The sequence below is a fragment of the Anopheles stephensi genome, chromosome 3 (genome assembly GCF_013141755.1).
Source record: "Anopheles stephensi strain Indian chromosome 3, UCI_ANSTEP_V1.0, whole genome shotgun sequence".
NCBI lineage: Eukaryota > Metazoa > Arthropoda > Insecta > Diptera > Culicidae > Anopheles > Anopheles stephensi.
Window position 1 is genome coordinate 14184114 of NC_050203.1, and position 18211 is coordinate 14202324.

Genomic DNA, 18211 nt, shown 5'->3' on the forward strand with positions numbered 1-18211 from the left:
ATGCTCGTGTGTGTGTGTGCACCTTCCAAACAACACACACACTCAAACCCAACGAAGGTGGAAACAGGTGGAAATAAGCTGGAAGCGCATCATTCTCTGTATTTCTCTCTCTCTCTCTCTCACTCACTCTGCTCATCACTCATCGGAGAGCTTTTCCGCTCGGCACGAAGAAGCTTTCAGCGAACGCTTCCATCAGTGTGTGAGTGTGCGGTGGAGGTTTTGCTCCGAGGTACCTTGACCGTCAAATGCCGGGCCTTGGCTTTCGGTGCGTACTTCGCGATTTAGTTGTATCCAAGACCAAACTCAAGCAGGACGTCGAGCGCCGGAGAATTCGTGCGCCGATCTCCATCTCCGTATGCCGTAAGCGTCCTTACACGAAGCAAAAGCTTACCGAGAGTTGTTTTTGGTTGCGTGCGCAGCAAGCAGTGACGAGTTGAACAAACTTTTGCGCGTGTGCACCACGGTCGGTTACATAAGTGCAGTGCGCGGCGTGTGGGTGCGAGTGACTTGCGCGAGCAGTTAGAACGCGAACTCGCGATCGCAGTTGTGCATCGAGCGAGCGAGTGTGATCAGTTTTGTGATGAGTTTGTGATAATGCAAGCGGAAGATTGTTTAGTGGCGGTTACTTGATGTCGATGCAAATAAAGCTTAAAAAAGCCGTCAATTAAATCCAATCAACTGCAGCACGGTCGTGATCCGGTGAGGTGGAAAATTGAAGTTCAATGTATAAAAAAGTAAAAAAAGGAAACGTTAAAAGAAGTGACATAAGTACAACAACAAAAAAGCCCAGTGGTGAAACTAAGTGGTGAAAACGGCAGTAAAATAAACAACAAACCTAACAAGAACGAACGCAAACGTATCTCGCAAGGATCGCATGGATTAGCACACATTAGCAGGAGACAACGAGAGCACCGGGGGCAGCACACGGTGGAAGCAGAACCGGGAACCGGGAATTTCTGGATTACCGTCCGAGAGAAGATATTGCGACTTAAAGTGTAACTCCCCACCGCAACAGAACGAGGCTGAGTCGTGATCCCGAGGGAACGGCAGAATTCACCTGCGACTTGTTTGACGGTGTAGTTATTACTTTGCCGCCCGTTTCCCTCGCATACTTCGGCACCCCCCTCGTGTGCGCGTGTGTGTGTGCGAGCGTGTATGTATCGGTGAGTCTGTATGATGTTGTGATCGGAAGTTGTGATCCAGCGGGAACTTGCGAGCGTTTCGTGTGCGCGAACGTCGAGCAAGGTTGTTTTGTATGTGACCGGGGAAGCTCCGGAGCCTGTACCACATCTGGTGAGATATTATTAGCGGCCGCCCGAGTGTATTTGTGCCTGTGTACGTGTGTGTGTGTGTAGGGGTGCGCGTGTTTTGTGACTCGGAAGGTTCCAAAAGCGTATGACGTTTGTAGCTGGAGGTTGTGCAACGTCAAGAGCAAAAAAAAAGGGCAAGCAAGGTGGTGAGCAAGTGTTGTGCAATAATACGGCTAGAACGCAATAATTGGAATCATCAGCCGATCAGCGGCAGCATCGTCGTCAGTTGTCGTCTAAGTTATCAATGCACAAAACGGGGTGGCCCTACTAGCCCTGCAACCTTCGGCCCCTGTTTACCCGGGCCTGGCTGTGACCCGAACGGAAGCGGAGGAAGCGTGCGAACATCGGCAATTAACATGTGCATAATAATTGCGCCCTGAAGGATTTACCACGTGGATGCGACTGATCTGTCCAAAACAAAATATTCCATCATCCCGTTGCGGGTAAGTGAACGCTCGACGCCTTAGTGGGTAGAAATATCAAACTACAACACGACAAGGGACGTGTACAAGCTGTTTGGTAAATAGTTGAGCTCATCACCTGGTGCTACTGGGAGCACTCGAGTCTCGAGGACTCGAGTTGCGATACGAGCGTCGTTCTAATGAGCTCGCTCCTCACCTCACCTTTCTGAAGGACGCGTTGGGCTTCTAGGCTCTTTTTGTGAAGTCGTTGTGTCTTCCCATCCCGCAACAGAAGTCCAATTCTCCATTGGCGCGGTCAGGGTCAAGTGAAGAACGACCAATAGCGCATAGACGTCATCATGATGATGAGCCGGCATGAGCCGTTCTAGGCTGCTCAAGGTTCTAGCCGTACGTGAAGAAGATGATTTGCGAGTTTGATGGTTATGCTCACATCAAAAGCCGACGTCATCGCGCGTCGAGAACACGTGGACACCTTCAGAATGGCGCACGAACTAGTTGGGGGGGGGGGGGGGGTAAATACTAAACATTGCAACTACAACGTGTATGATCGTAACAAGTTGTTGTGAATTTCCAAGCGGAGGGCGTGTAAATTCCAGACATTCTTTCTCGATGAGTCCCCGGATGACTTCCCCCATCATCCGGGGGAACCATCAGTGCATCGCCGCATCAGGTTCCCTGCATTCGATCCAATTCTATTCCAGTGTGTGTAATGTGATCTTCACGTGAAGTTCGTTTGCCGGCTTAGAACCAGCAGCAGCTCGGAGCGGGAACGAGGTACCGGGACGAAAAACTCTGTTTCCTTCCTCGGAAGGGGAGTCTCGGATATCACTTTCCGGTTCGGTTCTCACATTATACGCAGTAAGTGTTTTGGGGAGTTGCGCTGGGGAGCTGGATGCCGCCGGCTATTACGCCAGCACCTTTTCGACTTTACCATGCGCATTCGGAAATAGTTTCGTGCCTCTACTACTTCCACCCATTGGTTCGCCAGTCTCTGGAGGAGAGTCTCTGGAACAAACGCTGGATTGCAATCACTGGGTAGTAAGGTTCTTGGCCACAACAGATTCGTTTGCGCAACAGATAGTTATTAGCACCATCGGGTTACTCTTCTTCCGCCATTCTGGGTGCTACGGTGCAGTTCTAGCTTACGCGAGTCTAGCGACGGCGGGTGTCGGTAATGAGAGTTAAACACCCAGGTTAGAGGAGCGCTGGGTAACGCTGGGAGGTCTAAGAATCACTGATGCGCAACGGAGCGCAGGCAGGTGCAGTGGAAAGAGCTCGAGGCGCACATACACACACACGGACAGCGTTTTGATGAAGCTCCAACTCATCAAGAGCTGCTGCTGACTCATACGGCACAGTACGGGTGTCGGGTCCGACGCTGTTCTTAATTAAGGGTGGCATCGATGGTTGACTCCGGTCAGGTTGTACAACAGTATGCAAACTATGATTCTGAATGTGTACATAAAATTATGGTCTCACTACTCCATCGGTACATGATCACCCCGGTTCGTGTAGTTTTGTGGTGAGTTCCATTTTGCGTTATCGTCTCTCGAGGCGCGGGGTGCGATTCAAATTATAAGGTACCCGTGTGGTACTCGTGCAGTTTGCTCACCCCATGCTGATGCCTGTGTATGGGTAGGGAAGGTGAGGAAAATCCTTGACAATGACATTAAGTAACCGTTCCGGTGGTGAACCGTCATCATCGGCACTGATCGTCGCTTCGTGACATTGGTGTGGGCCTCCACGCCACGGCTCCGGATGACACGCGCTCATCTCGGCCGTTTTTTTGTTGTTGCTCATTCTTGGTCCCCCGTCAACCCATCTCCGCGCAATCCGCTCTTTACCGTCAATCGTGGCTGGCAGGTTGGCGTCATTGTGCTGCCTGCATTGTATTGGACTGATCATGAGATTTTTCGCAATTTAGCACGTTCGACTATTCTTGTAGGGAAAAGAGCAAAATGTGGGATCTTGTTTGCGAAATGAACTGGAAGTTTAATGATAGTTTGGTAGAAGATCTCTTTAAAACGGTTTTGGAGGCAAATTTATGGTATCTCCAAAAAAAAGAATCACCGAAAAAACCCCACAGTTGCATCTTGAAAGCATCAAAACGAAGCTTAAATTGCACCCAGTAATGTGGGAGGATTTTGTTGGTCTCTTGTCTCCTAAAAGCTTCTTCCCCGAAAAACCGATCTCATCTTGCCCACCAACTGAGGATAAAAGCCAACCCAGCACATTAACTTTATCTTTGCAGCCCGTTTGTATCTCAAGCATTCTGGGTGGCAAACGATACGACTCGTGATGTTGCTGAAAAAATAAAACCGCCACAAGCAATCCACCAGGTTCATCGAACCTGGGGGGGGAAGTTTGAAATGGGACCTTGCGTGACCTCATCCACATATTCTTCCCGATCATTGCTTGGCCGTTGCCTGTCACTTTCGTTTGACGTTTGAGCTGTCAAACGATTGACAGGTGAGGTAGCGTGTGGGGAAGGGAGAGAAGAAGGCAGAAGAACCTCATTAGCATTGGGAGGGTTTTGAAACGGGGCTGGGGGCGTGCGGATGGAGATCATTACGCGATCATTTCGTGCTGGCATCATCACTCGTATTGTACAGCTCGTATTGTATGTTCACCAATATGATTTGTCGATCCCAAGCGCTCCGACAGTTGCTGGGTGCTGTAATGGGATTACAGAGTAGGTTATGAAGAAGCCACCGTGTTCGGACAACGATAGACAATGATGAGCTACAAAATTTTGCAATCGCAATAGATCACCAGAAAAAGATTCTTATATGGGATGATGTGCCTTTTCTTTCCACCACACAAGAACCAACCAAAGCCCGGCACACGGGAATAGCACGTAGTCAAAGTCAAAGAACCATAAAACAAAATCTCATTCGCTGTACATTATTCTTATGCGCACTCGGGGGGTTGTTTAAGCACACTTACAGTTTCTGTTTCACCACATATACACACACACGCAGACACATTCTACTGCGCAGAAAACAGGCCCTTTTTTCCATTCTCACTTTCCTTCGGGCGCTCGGTTCGGTCCGGCCTGAAGAGTTCTTGCCATCCGCGGGCTTTTGCCGTGTGTTTCGCTGTATGAGGATGCGAGAATTGCGCAAAGCTCAACCCAACCCCTCCCTCCGACTAACTCACCCCCTTCATCCCTCAGAGTACAGGGTACGCGGTCACTGAACTCGGAGGCCGATCGTTTTGCAGAGCGTGTTATTCCAAGCAAGCGAATATGTGAATTTTTATTCTCTCGTTCTCTCTCTCTCTCTCTTCTTCGCTTCGCCAAATGGGGCGGTTTGGTGAGTTCTCGTTCGCTCACCCCACACTAGATGGGGTGGTAAGAATGCAGGGTGTGTTGGTGGGGCCGAAAGGTTCACGCACTCGTTTCGTTCGCCGTTCCGTTCTGGATGCGCGTTCTGGATGTGTTTGGGAGCACGTTAACATGCGAGCGCGCGCGTCGTTCTTTCGGTTCACGGTTCGATGGATTTGCTGGCGAACCACGAACGTGTACGCGATTTTGCAACTCGCTTAGAACCGATTTCGATTTCGTTACCTTTTTACTTTCATACGGAGCCTCCGCTCCCTGGAGGAAGGTTCATAATGATTTAATTGTGCGCCTCTTCATTCTTCATTCGGTTGGGGATCTTCGGTCGGTGTTCAAGAAGGAACGGTTGACGATACAGAGAGAGAGAGAGAGAGACAGTGAGCAACAGCATGAGAGCGAGTGAAGATGATTAGTGCTGGCTTAAAGGAAGCCTTATTAAAGCTTGCCGGGCCGGTGTGTTCTTTTCCGCCACGCTTCAGAATCCGGAACGATCGGAAGGAAGAAGCGCCAAGAATGGAGCGTAGCAGGCAGCCCTGCCAGCAGATTCCTAGAGCAGATCCGTTGCGCTAGCACTATGAATATACATGATTTATATCATCCTGCCCGTGCAGACGGCGGATGGCGAATGGTGGAGGTTCACACGTTTGCTCTCGCTAAATCCTGTTCCTCCATCGAGCATGCGGCAATTGCCACACATGCACACAATGTTCTAGCCAGCCTCAGCCAACAACCCATGCTAGACGCCTCCCTACTGCCTTCTGATCATTCGCTTTTTCGCACTCCTCTTCCTTCGGCGGATAAATAGATTCGAGCGAGTGATATTGAACTCTGGAACCAGCCCGGGCACATCACATTAATGCACGAAATTATTCGCTTCAGTGCCGGTCAACCCGGGTTCGATTAAATTTTATTTGACGATTTTCCCGATCGGAAAGATCGGGCGCGAGATCGGTTCTCGCGCGCTCGGGGTATTGCACGGCGGCCATGCTACAGCAGGAGTTAAATTAGCAGTACCAGCAAGAACCTTCTCCTTCAAGCAAGAGTTCATTTGCCCGTGATTGAAGAGATTCTTCAGCCGATGCTTTAACCGATCGGAACCAACACCAACACTACAGGACCATAAACGCGAAAAAAAAGAAACACTTTTGTTGCCTCTTCTTCACCTTTTTGCTTCTGGTTGGGGCAAGTCTTGCTTGGTTGTTTTTATTACCTCAACTGCAGTGGCTGCAGCGACTGGATTGCATAAAATCATAAGCAAGCATATCGAACCACGCCGGTACGGTAGCATATCGGGTTCGGTCGGCATCTCGCCACTCGAGTTGAGCGCGAGCACAACAGGCTGTCTAGGCACTAGAAATGGGAGAAGGAAGATGCATAGTAAAAAAAATCTGCCGAGGAAAAGCAACAAAAAGGAAGCAACAATTATTAGTAAGGGAAGCAAAACAGCGATCTGGCGCGGTAGTGGAATAGATGATCAGAAGATGGTTTGCTTGCCGTGGTTTTTTTTTGCTCCATCTATTCTATTCCTATTTCAAGATGTGCGGGAAAATGGAGCTAGCTAGAGAGAGAAGGACGGATGAAAAAGCAACAGCAGCAGCCAACCGGATAGAACATACGAGTTGAACGAACCCCAACCGCCGGTGTTGGTCGGCGGAATGGAAAATGAAAAGAAAATTTATTAAAGGGCATTGATTTTTTGAACGCTGCTAGCTTTTCGGCTTTTTGTTTTGGGAGGAGAGTTAAGAACAAGAGAACGAAATCACATAACGCATGACAGACGATCCATCATGCAAGTGTCAGCGCGTCACGGCCAAGTTGCGAAACACATCTCCAAAATTTGAGATCTTACACTTGCGGTGAGCAATGGAGTGATTCTTAGCACCAACTCACTCTCGTACTTGATCTGTTTGTATCATGTGGATGGGAAGGAGAAGGGGGAGCATGCAGTAGGGTGCGAGGAAGTTGAGGTGAAAAACCATTAAATACACCAAACACCAGTCTCGTCGTCCATTAGCACTTCCTGCGAAATGGAGAGCTTAATGTTGTGCGTTTTGTGTAAGAAGTTTTTGGTGATGTGATTTGTGATAAGAAAGCTGAAGCAAACTGGCAAGAACTTATTAAAAAATAAACTTTCATTTACTCGTGAAATGGAGTCCCGACATTGGGATTGGGAAACGCCTGCAAGTCCTTTCCATTTTCTGCACAAAACTCACACACCAAGGCAGCTCGATGTATCTGAAATCGTAAAAGCACCATGCGAGGTGTATTAAATGTTGTTTCGGAACCAAAGAAAAGTGACGAAATACAGTCAAAGCAAGACACAACACCCCGATGATGATGGTTGCCTCTTTGAACTCCAAAATACACGAAAACGGAAAGCAGGAACAACAACCAAAAAAAAAAAAAAGGCAAACAAATGACCTCGGCCGCCCGTGCGAGTGTTTTCAATTTCGTTCGAAAGCAAGCACACTCCCCTCCCCCCCCCCCTCCTGCGGAAAGCTTCCACCAAACCCTCCAACCTCACGCCCCCCTTCCCTCGTTTTCACCCCTCTCAGTGGGTTGGAAAGAACGCACTCGCACAGTTCGCAAGGGTTCAATGATCTTTCGGTCGACGTTCGGTCAACTTCCCACCGAGCCTCCTTGCTGGACGGTTTGCGGTGGGCCACGAGGGAGGAGTGGAAGGTGGGGGAAAGGGAGGAAGTACAGAACACACACATGGCACACATGGGCGATGGAGGGCCTACATAGTGAGTGCGAGTTCTGGCTCTCAACTACACGCGCGGTTTGGCAAAAAGCGCGCGGTTTAAAGTCACCCCAAAGCACATGAGAGCGAGAGAGCATGAAGAATGCATATGAGAAAGAGAGAGAGAGAGCGAGAAAAAGAGCTTAAAAAGGGGAAACGAAAATGGCTACCTCTGTGTGTGAGCGTAAAGATGGTGGTTCAACGTAGGCCTACTACGAATGAGCTAGCAAAAGAGGAACGGCCGAAGAGCGAGCTTTCGCTCGGTAAAAGCGCGCTCTCTCTCTCGGAGCGAAAGCTTTCGGTTCGATGGGAAAACAAAACACAACGGGCAATACGAAAAAACACCCCCCTCATTTGCATACCGTTATGTTGGGCGTCGTTTTTAATGGGTGTGAATGGGAGCGAGAAAGAGGGAGAAAGAGAGAGCGAGCGAGAGGGGTCGATTTTGCTCTTTTCTCTTCCCAGTTTCTGTGCATCGCACGTGCCTCCTTTGTCGGGTGGTCGCGTTCTCTATTGCACCGTAGAAGGGAATGCTATAAACGCATCAAAAGGGCTGCATTATGAGGGTTTTTTTCCTCGGGTTTATTGCTAGGTGTGCGTGCATGTTGAGTGTGTGTGTGTTTTTAAAGGTCCTTTTAAGTAGTGTAAACAACGGTTTATTTTTATTAATGTTCGTGTTTTTTGGGCTTTGTACAACCTAGGTATTTTATATGTTTTATGGCACCTTTGGTAAAAATTTGTTCTTCGATTTTTTTAAACTTATTCTGATGCATCAAATTTCCCAGTTCTAACTGGACACAATAACATCAAGAACCCAACCACATCGAACCGGTTCTTGATGGTTGATAGGTTATGGAAATGTTCTCCTGCTCGAAACCACCCAAAAGCTATGCCCACCCAAGGCAAGGCAAGGCACGAAAGCCGGTGAAAGGGCTCAGCATCCCGTACGGGACTTTGCGCTTCCTCGCTACGGTACCGTACGCTTCCGGACCGTCAGCAGATAAGCGGCACCAGCCAGCAATAAACCGATCACCTGAGCTTGGGACTGGCTGACTGGTTTTACGACATCACGGATCGGTAGCTGCGGGGAAAGTTCTTCCAGGGTCCACAGAAACGGGAGGAAAAGAAAGTAGAATGACGGAGAGAGCGAGAAGCATTCTTTCTCTTGTGGATTGTGCCCTTCACCGGGCAAGAACACCCGGTAGAAGATATTTCCTAGAGCGGTTTTGTTGTGCTTCTTCTTCGGGTGCGCCTACCTGCCTACCCGGGTGAAAGATGTCCCGTTAGACCGATGGTTCGGACACAGAACTATGAGCCATCCATGGGCTCTGTTTTTTTCTTTTCTTTTATTGCCCGGGTTTTTTAAAAGGCTCGGCTTCAGGTAGATCGGTACAAGATCGGCAGAGGATCGGCGTTAGATTGCACTTTATGCTAAGGATGAAAGCAAGGAACGAAAGAGAGAGAAAAACAGCCTTTCGAGGTTTTGTGGGCAAACGGAAAATTCTTGAGATTCTTCTTCGTCCACGCTGTGTTTGTAAAAAAGTGTGCAAATTATGTTTGGCGTGCTGTGTATTTTTTTACTTTGCTTTGCTAATTGCCGGTTTGCTGCCATTTCTCTTCCGCAGAATGGCAAAGCAATGAAACAATTAAGGGTGCATAATTTATGTTTGTTTTATTTTTTGCTTTCCTTGAGCTGGGCCAGACTGCATTCTAGCATTTTGTGGATAGGAATACTGTGACTTTATGATGTTTTTGAAACACTGTTCTGCCCCGGGGTGGATAATTGAGCGGCAAAAACTGTTGACTTGACCTTTTTTTAAACGGGATGGTGAGAAACATGACCTTGACGTTAAATGCAAAATATAAAGTGTCATGCTAATTTAGTAAAAAGCATAAAATACACATACTTTTTAAAATAGGAATTATTTGCAGTCCAAAAAGCTGTTAAGGTGGTACAGGAACGTTACACAGCCAGTTCTTTATTGTTTACTATTGTTTTGGCTGTTTTTATCCATCTTATCTTACTTTTACTTTAGTTCTCTTTCCTTCTTGTCTGTTTTTTCTTTTATTTTCTAATTTGCTTTGAGTTTTATTGTTTATCAACTTATTTTATATGTCTTTTATTATCTTCAATAACTTCTTTAAATTACATTTCATTTACACAGAAAATTTTCTTTTGCTATTTCTAGATATTTCAACTAACCCTTATGGAAATTAAATACTAAGGTAAGTTTAAGCATCAATTCCCGCAACCCTCAACCGTGTCCATTGCTTTCTTTCTCAATCGGTCAGAACTTCTCGTTGCTTTCGCAAGTCACTGACCTTCTACGGTCGGCCAAGCAAGACCCTGATCGTGTCGTTGACCGTAACCTACCCCAAAACACGGCTGGAAGCACTGCTCCAGCGCTGCTAGGCCTTTAACCATCCAGCCTACCAACACTTTAGCTTGGACCTGCCCCAAAACGCAGGTCCTGCACAGGTCCTGTTTCCGCAGCCACTGCTCGCTTATTATTATTTACCCGGAATAAACAATCGCTCCCTCTCTTCTTCCTCCTGTTGGGGAAACTAATTTCCAAATAAGTGAAACATTGGGTGAAGTGCAATGCAAACATCGCCAGACAGTTGCGTGGTGGAGGTCTTATCCTGCCGGAGGTCATAGAACTACTCGACGGAGAGCCTCACTTTTCACTCTCGCTAGCCGTAGAATGGTAGTGCCGGTGGTAGAAAAGGAAAACCTTTAACGCCTTTCCCAGAGTGTCAACAACCTTTAAACTTACGCCAGTAGGAAAGGAATTCTTTTGGTGCAGCTTTGAGGGAGTCCTGGAGAAGGGTGGGTTGGAGGAGAGAGAGAGATATTTTCTAAACAATTTCCACCACCGCAATGGGTCTATTTCTAACACGTTTCGTCTCGAGGAGGGGGAGTCCTGACAAAACCCAAGTGTCAAGTTACGATGGGGCAAAGGCTCCTCATTCTGCTCCCTCTAGCGCATCCCTATGACTTCAACTCTCCAGCGCCAGGGAAAACATATACACGCAGTGGGTTTTTTTTTGCGTTCTTTCCTCCCCCTTTTGTATGGCTACGATGTGTTTGCCATTTCAGCTCTCCCGGCAGCACTTAATCACCCCGGAGGCACTCGGTGCGGAATTGGTTTTTGTTTCAAGCGCGGTAAAGCGTTGAATGGAATGCAAACCAAAACCCCTGCCCAGGAAGAATGCAGTTCTGGCTGGGGAGGTGGGACGGGAAGAGGGGATTGAGTAGCAAAAATTGCAAAATAACAAAAAGGAAACGCGGTTCATTAACCCCTGGCCGTGACGGTTGTCATGAGGGGTTGGCGTTATTGTTCTTTCCTGCTGCTGCTGCAACACAAAAGCAAGGGGTTGAAACTGCAGTTGCACCGCCAGACTGTCCGGAGATTCAGTTTCACTTTTTACTGGAAAATTTTGTACCAGGAAAAACGCGAGGATGCTTCACACGGGGATGCAGTAGTCTGCTGCAGTCCTTTGAAGTGTTTCGTTTGATTGATGACGCGCACTGGGAAGCGATATTTGATAATAGCAGCCAGTTTTCCTCGTCCTTTTTTAAATAGTTATGGTAATAAAAAAGGAAAATAAAATAAAATAATGAAGCAAAATGGCACTCATTGTGCGCCACTACGCCCCTTTTTTCCATCCAACTTCCTGTTGCGTTCTCCCTTTCGGCGTGGCAACATTTTTGCGCTTCACCGAGGTCAGTGTTCGCTGTTCCAGCAAGAATCACTAACAAAGTCATGGTAGCCGCCAGTAATTGGTACCGAATACCGAGCTCCAGGTAGTTTCCGCCCGTTCTATCCATTCCCCCCAGCCTTCCTGTATCTGTAAACGAAGGAGAAGAAGTGGGAAGAGAGAGAGGGGGGGAGGGAAAGCATCACCACCCATGAAGTAAAATTGCGGCAACTATGGCGACGGGCAAACCAATCGATAATGCCCAGACGCGTTTTTCCTCGGCAGCCCGGCCCCATCCCTGTTGGGGGTAAAAGTTTTCCCTTTTGTTCAGGAACTACTAGCGTTCTCCCCCCCCCCCCAAAAAGGAGCGAAAAAGAGAGTGAGCGAGAGAAGGAAGCAAGCAGGTTGGATAGAAGGCCTAGTCGATTCATAGTATACAATGAAACCAAGCGAAACCCCAGACAGGCCGTCGTCACTCGTTTTTTTTGTTTTGTTTCTTTGCTCATGGAAAATTCTGTATGGAAAACTACAAAATTTTACGAGCGCTACGCGGCAACTTTACGTACGAGCGAGCGAGATGGTGGGAAAACAAACACTCGTACCCGATACTATGGGAGTAGTTTTTCGTGGAAATGAGGAAAAGCCTCTCGGTGTACTACACGGTACTGACCTCACCGAAAACATCCGAAAGCCTAATGCCGTGATGCATGCAGAAAGGGTTAAAGCTGAGGTGGAATAAAAACACAACACTTGCTTTGAAAAGCGATTAAAAGGTGAGAAGAAGGGACAAGAGTACGGGGGAAGGGAAGGGTTGGAAAGGAGGATGCTCATAAATAAACGTAAACCCATGCCCCCCCCTCTCTTTCCCCAATCATCCACATCAGTCTGTCCTGCGTGCGGGGACTGGCGAGACAGGTCGACTTCTCGGATACGGAAGTCTCGATTGGCGAGACGATGGTCGGTTCATCGACCGACCTACTCAACCCTTGCAATGTTGGCGTCGTCATTACCACCATCATCACCATCATCTGTTGGCTATCCTCTTGCCGCCCTTTAACTTGCCGCCGAACCCAGCGGTATCAGTGCTCAGTGGCATCAGCAGCACCCATTCACCAGGCCACGCGTTGTGGCGCTGTAATGTAAAATGCATGTGCATCTTCAGTGTTGCATTCAGCGCCTGGAAGCAACTGGATAGAATGGTAAAAATTCTGAACCGTTCCTTTTCCTTCGCCAAGCGTTACTCCAACCTCATTCCCTCCCCAAAAAAAAGGTGGTTTGAAAGTTCTGCACCGACCAAACCATCTGTCTGGTTGTGGCGGTGTTTTCTTTCACTTTTTCCGGCAACTCAGTGTCTCAACCACTGCACCAGGTGCATACGAAGCTCGTTGTAATGCAAAAATCTTTGGTGGTCGTTGTCGGGTGGTGGTCTAGGGAGCTGAAGGTAGAAAAGAAATGGGAACAAGCACCACACGTTCGAGCAGCAAAGAGGTTCTCTTGGAACATCCGGTGGAAAAACTGTGGTGGGGCGATGTGGGCCTCCCCATCTGTCGGTTTTTATGTTACGATTGAATGGGTAAGCGTAAAATTAGGTAGGTGTTGGAGTGTTACAAACGTTGGGTTACAACGAAGAGGGAGTAAAGCAGGGAACAAAACCAGAAAGGTGTCTTGGAGTGTCTTTGTTGGTTTAGCAGACGGCTAAGTGTTGGCGGTTTAAGATGTTTCATTGCAAGGTGAGCGATGAATAAGTAAAGCACTTCAGTTAAGGATAACGATAAGGAGCTATGGAGCTCAAAATTATTGTCAGATATTGGAGACTATCAATCAAGATTGATTATCAAGAAAATGCTCCATCTAGACTAGAGTCAAGCTGTAGTAATACCTCTTTGTGGCCATCAAAACCCCAATCCTCAATCTCTTCCACGATAGTCGATAAGTAATTGGCAGTAGTGTTACCCGGGACACCACAACCATAGTTACGGTGTTTATTGCTGGTTCATTATTAAATTGTCTTTAATTATCGTGTCTAGCGTTCCCGGCAATTGCAATCGACACCATCGTTGTGTCTGGATATGCCAGACGGAGGTTTTTTTTTGCACTTTGCATCGCTTCCTGCAATGTCTGAGCTCTCTAGACTCGGAGACTTCCTGCTAAGTGAGCTGTGACAGGATTTCAGGATTTGGAGCTTTTTCTTGGGGTAGGGGACACAACAACAATCGATTGCCTCAATAACAATTGTTTTGTTAAACAATCTGCCTTATCTGTCTTTCGAATAAAGAAAGGTGGAAGAACGTAGTGTAGCAGACAAAAGAAAAATACCGCACGCTCCAGTAGAACTTTGCTTCCCTCTAGTGTTCTGCACGGTGGCAACACAAACACCAGACCTAGGACAACACCATTCCGCTTGCGCAGATCGAAATGGAAAACGCTAGTTCCTGTGTTCGTGATGGTGGTTGCGGTCGGTCTTCCGCCCGGAACGACCAGAATAAAAGGCTGGGATTGGGGGGGAAGAAAAAGAGCGACCAGACGCGGTACTGCTCGAGTGCGGTTTTGGAACGCTGCAAGGAAAATGGAAAAGCGGATGCCACAGCTGCAACACACTGCAAGCTCCCGGTGCGTGTGTAGGCAATGTAAAGAAGCGTTAATTGTTGACGTTTCGGTATCAATGATTCTACCACGAGAAGGTGCCACCCATCTTGCTGATCAAGTGTCCCCAAATTCTGGGCTAGATATTGTTGAATCTCCTTTAGTGTTATAATTTGATGTGGACAGTCCGAAAAGCTTGCTTTCTCGCTCGCTCTCTCTTTATGTTTCCCCAAGAGGTCATGCGCATTCAATGTTTGGTAGTCGAGAAACAAAAAAGCTTCCGACTGTCTTACTGCGTCATTTGCGTCATTTACGCTAGGCCTTTCTCTGTCCCCAAAAACCACGAAAAAGGAAGACAGGAGCCCTACGAAGCCCATACAGTCATCGCTAAAAATCATTTACATGGCAAAGCGACCTGTCAATACCATGGCTTGGATAGTATCTCTACTGTGTGAGGGGTGAAACAAGGATGAGGACGGGAGACCTGAGGGAAAGGGACACAGACGGCTAGACATCCAGGAACCAGCCAGCACCGAAGTGAGCGAAACATCTCCCGCCCCACCGATGGTTAGCGACTAATTTGCCGACGGGAGCGAGTCGAGTCTTGTGTTTTCCGTACTTCTTCTTACCCTCTCCCCCCTTACAGCCCTTTTCCCTTCCCGACACCGACCTGACTCTTTGCAAAGGGACGCCCTTTTATGCCCCCGTGCACATGTTGGGATAGGTCCGGGAACACTCGGCTGGACTGGGAAACACGTCTGGTGTGTTTGTTTTTCCGTTCTTTGCTTCTTTTTTCGTTTCCCGCTCACTGCACACGACACAAACACTTGCGCACACATACACAAACAGAGACCGCCTGAAGGTTTTTCCTGCAACGAAGGTTCTTGTGGGCAGTCACCGAGAACGAGGAAAGCCAGGAGGGTTTGTAATGCATTTTTTAACGCTCACGCTCGTTTAGGGAATTCGGAGCTGGATGAAATGCACGAAATTGCTTTCGTAGCATTGGGCCGCAGTACTGGCGACCGTTGCTGCCCGTAGTAATTGCAATTTCGATGCAATTAAATATTGAGCTGTCGAGTTTGTTTGAGCGTCGTGCGGTGTTGTGCGTTGGTTTTGCCGATTTTTGTTTTTGTTTTTGCAAGTGCGGCATTTGAATTCGAAATTGAGAAAATATTGAAAACAAAAGATGGTGAGAGTAACAAAGTGCTGAAAGAAGTATACTAAATATGGTAAAAGTAATAAAACAAATAAAAAATCAAACGAAAACAATAAAATTTATAAAAAATTAGTAATAAAAAGAAATTATGAAAAGATAAAGCATTAATAATAATTAAATAATAAACTGATGAAAATTTAAAATAAATATAAACAGACCAACAAATTTAAAATAATCCTGAATTCTCAGAATACTGAAATAAAAACAAATTGTTAGACATAAGCGTTAAAACAAAGACCATTTTCAGTACTTAGTAATGCAGACACTTCTTCTTTTCGCATTCCAAACAATTTTGTGGCTACCATTCTCTTCGACAAAGCCACACAAGAAAAGTGTCTCCCTTTCTTGCAACAAAAAAAGCTACACAAAACAAACAAGAAAATTCAATCATTCTCTACAACGGAACTAGGAACGACATACCCAACCCAAACCAAGGACTGCCTCAACATAGACGAAAGCAACAAAAAAACAACACACATACACACACACGTTACAATGCGGAAAACGAAAGTCGCAGGAATCGTCAGGATATCGGCGTGTGGAGCGGATAGCTGTGCTGGTCCTGCCGGCAGGGTAGTGTAAACGAGGGACGCCGTGGGAAAATGGTACCCTTTTCCCTCTTTTTCCCCAACCCCAACCATTGGCTATGTGTTGTAAAAGAACCGGAAGACAAATCCCGAATCCATTCGCCAACCGGGGCCAAACAAAAAAAAAGCGTCTAACTTCATGGTGGCGATTGTTTGGGATGCGCAGCGCATCTTCGCTTGCCAATTTCGTTCGGGAAAGCACATCCGAGCTTTCGCCGTCATAGTCGTGCCGTCATTTGTATGTGCTTTCCTAGAGAGAATAAGACACACACACACACACACGCGCACCAGCCCACCGGTAGAACGAAACACACAGCCAGACGACATGTTGGCACGGTGGTTTGGGCACGAAAACCCGAACGAACTGAAGCCCGACAACGCTCGACAACCCCGTGGGGCCTCAACTTTGTATCGTGTGCGGTAGGTTTTGGTTTCGGTTGGCGTTCGCCCGTCAGTCGCATGCAGAACTTCCGATCCTGCTGAACCAACCTATACAGACACAGACACACACGCCCGAGTGTGGTGGTGCACTGTGCAGTGCCATAGCAAAAAGGAAAAACGGCAAGGGCGACAACACTCGCGCTCGCCGCTGCCAGCAGTAGAACTGTAAATATTGTTGTCGTAGGTCCGGGCTAGTGCGTCGTCGGGTCTGGCTTTTTTTCAATCTGTCCCAGACTCACACACATGGTGCATGGGTTCGCTTTGGGTAGATGTGATTTTCCTCGCCATTTTCTGTGTTTTGTGGTTAATAAGGTGCTATTACTGTGCGTGGGGAAAATTTTTGGTCGGTGGTGAAATGTGATTCTTTTCAAGCGTCCATTTTTTTGAAACAGTCTCTCGATTATCCCTAGTATATTTTGGGAACAAGAATCCTGCCCAGTGTGTGTGTGTGTGTACGTTTGTGAGCATGAAAGAGCTGTGCATGAAGCTGTGCATACCGGAAGTGTTAAGAACGAATAGGAATCGGATCGGATATTAGGGTGTGTGCTTCGTGCTATTTCCGGGACCGGCCGGCTATCCCTGCTCACCATTTGCCTCCTCACACCTACAGCCAACAGTCCGAGGACCAGTTACAGCCAAGCCCGCCGTTACACTCTATATATGTGTTTCGCGATTTGCGCTAGCTGTAGGTGCAGTGGTGTAAAGTAAATTTGCTGAAGCTCTCGGTAAAAGTGAAAACACTGTTTGCACGCATACATCGAGAGCGGGGATGACGTGTGCCTGTGTTTGAGTGTGTTCGATTCTGAGGGAGGGAAAAAAAGGATCGAGTGAGAGTGAACTAGAATGGAGTGAAGGGAAGTGTTGACAGAAGCAAAGCGAGGCAGAAGAAAAATCCATCCGAATCAACCAACACCAAGAGCCAGTACTGTTGGCTATGAAAGCAAGTATGTATTACAATTTTCTCGGCACTCAAATCATTCTTAAAAATGCTTCTATTATCAAAATATTTTCTATTTAAAATGAGTTCCAAAGTAAGAGCAAGTAACTGCAAAACTTTCATTACATTGCACCGTGCCTCGACGCTCGGTCGCTGTGTGGGAAAATCGATAATTTCCATTTAGTGCGCTCTGCCGGCCCACCATCCGCTCCATACTCCAAACAGCCCCACAGATTGAGGGTGTTTGTAAAGTGCATCCCTGTCTGCGCACCCGTCCGTTGGTCGGTTGTGTGTATGCGTGTCCGTATATAGCAGTAACCACCAGCCGTACACACAGACAGTGATGGAGCAGCATGGTGGTTCACGATAAAAACAAACCATTTAAGGAGTCAACGAGCGACACACACACACACTCTCCACGGCTCGTAGAGTTTTCCATTTACTTCCGGGAACTTTACAAAATTGCACTATGTGTTTTCGCTTTCAGCCAACGCGATGGTTGTAAATGTAACGTCGTAGCAAAGCAAGCAAAAAAAAAGGGAAACGCTTCCCCATGTTAGTCCCTGCCTTTCGGGAGAGCTTTTCGTCCTCACTTTCGCATTTGGTCATGTGAAAAAAGGGTTTAATTTTACACACAGACACACCAAAGAAGTGGGGCTTATATACACAACAATCCAAAAAAAAACATGTCCTGGATAGTAATATAAGCTTCTAGTAGGATCAACTGACAAATGCCAAGATTGTTTTTTTTTCTTCTTCACTCCAACCCTTATCACGCCATCGAAGGGTGTTGAAAGGGTTTGCAGTAGTGTGTAGCGGAGGCCTCTAAACTGGAGGATTGGTGTACACACCAATTAGAGGCACATTTTCGTTTGATTAATGTGCACTGATTAGATTATGGCATCGGATGCCGACTGCAGCCAGTGGCCG

General features: G+C 47.3%; 1 protein-coding gene across 4 annotated transcripts in view; it reads left to right on the forward strand.

The window, feature by feature from the left end:
• Positions 1–273: 273 nt before the first annotated feature.
• LOC118514366 (PR domain zinc finger protein 1) overlaps positions 274–18211 on the forward strand; it is a 33837-nt gene continuing 15899 nt past the window's right edge. For 2 of the 4 annotated variants that reach the window (XM_036061214.1, XM_036061213.1), the window contains exons 1-2: positions 274–1753; positions 10005–10041. The gene's annotated coding sequence lies outside the window, so the exon portion shown is untranslated. Of the gene's footprint in view, positions 1754–10004; positions 10042–16320; positions 17289–18211 lie in introns of those variants that run through there. The other 2 variants (XM_036061215.1, XM_036061216.1) reach the window with 1 other exon arrangement.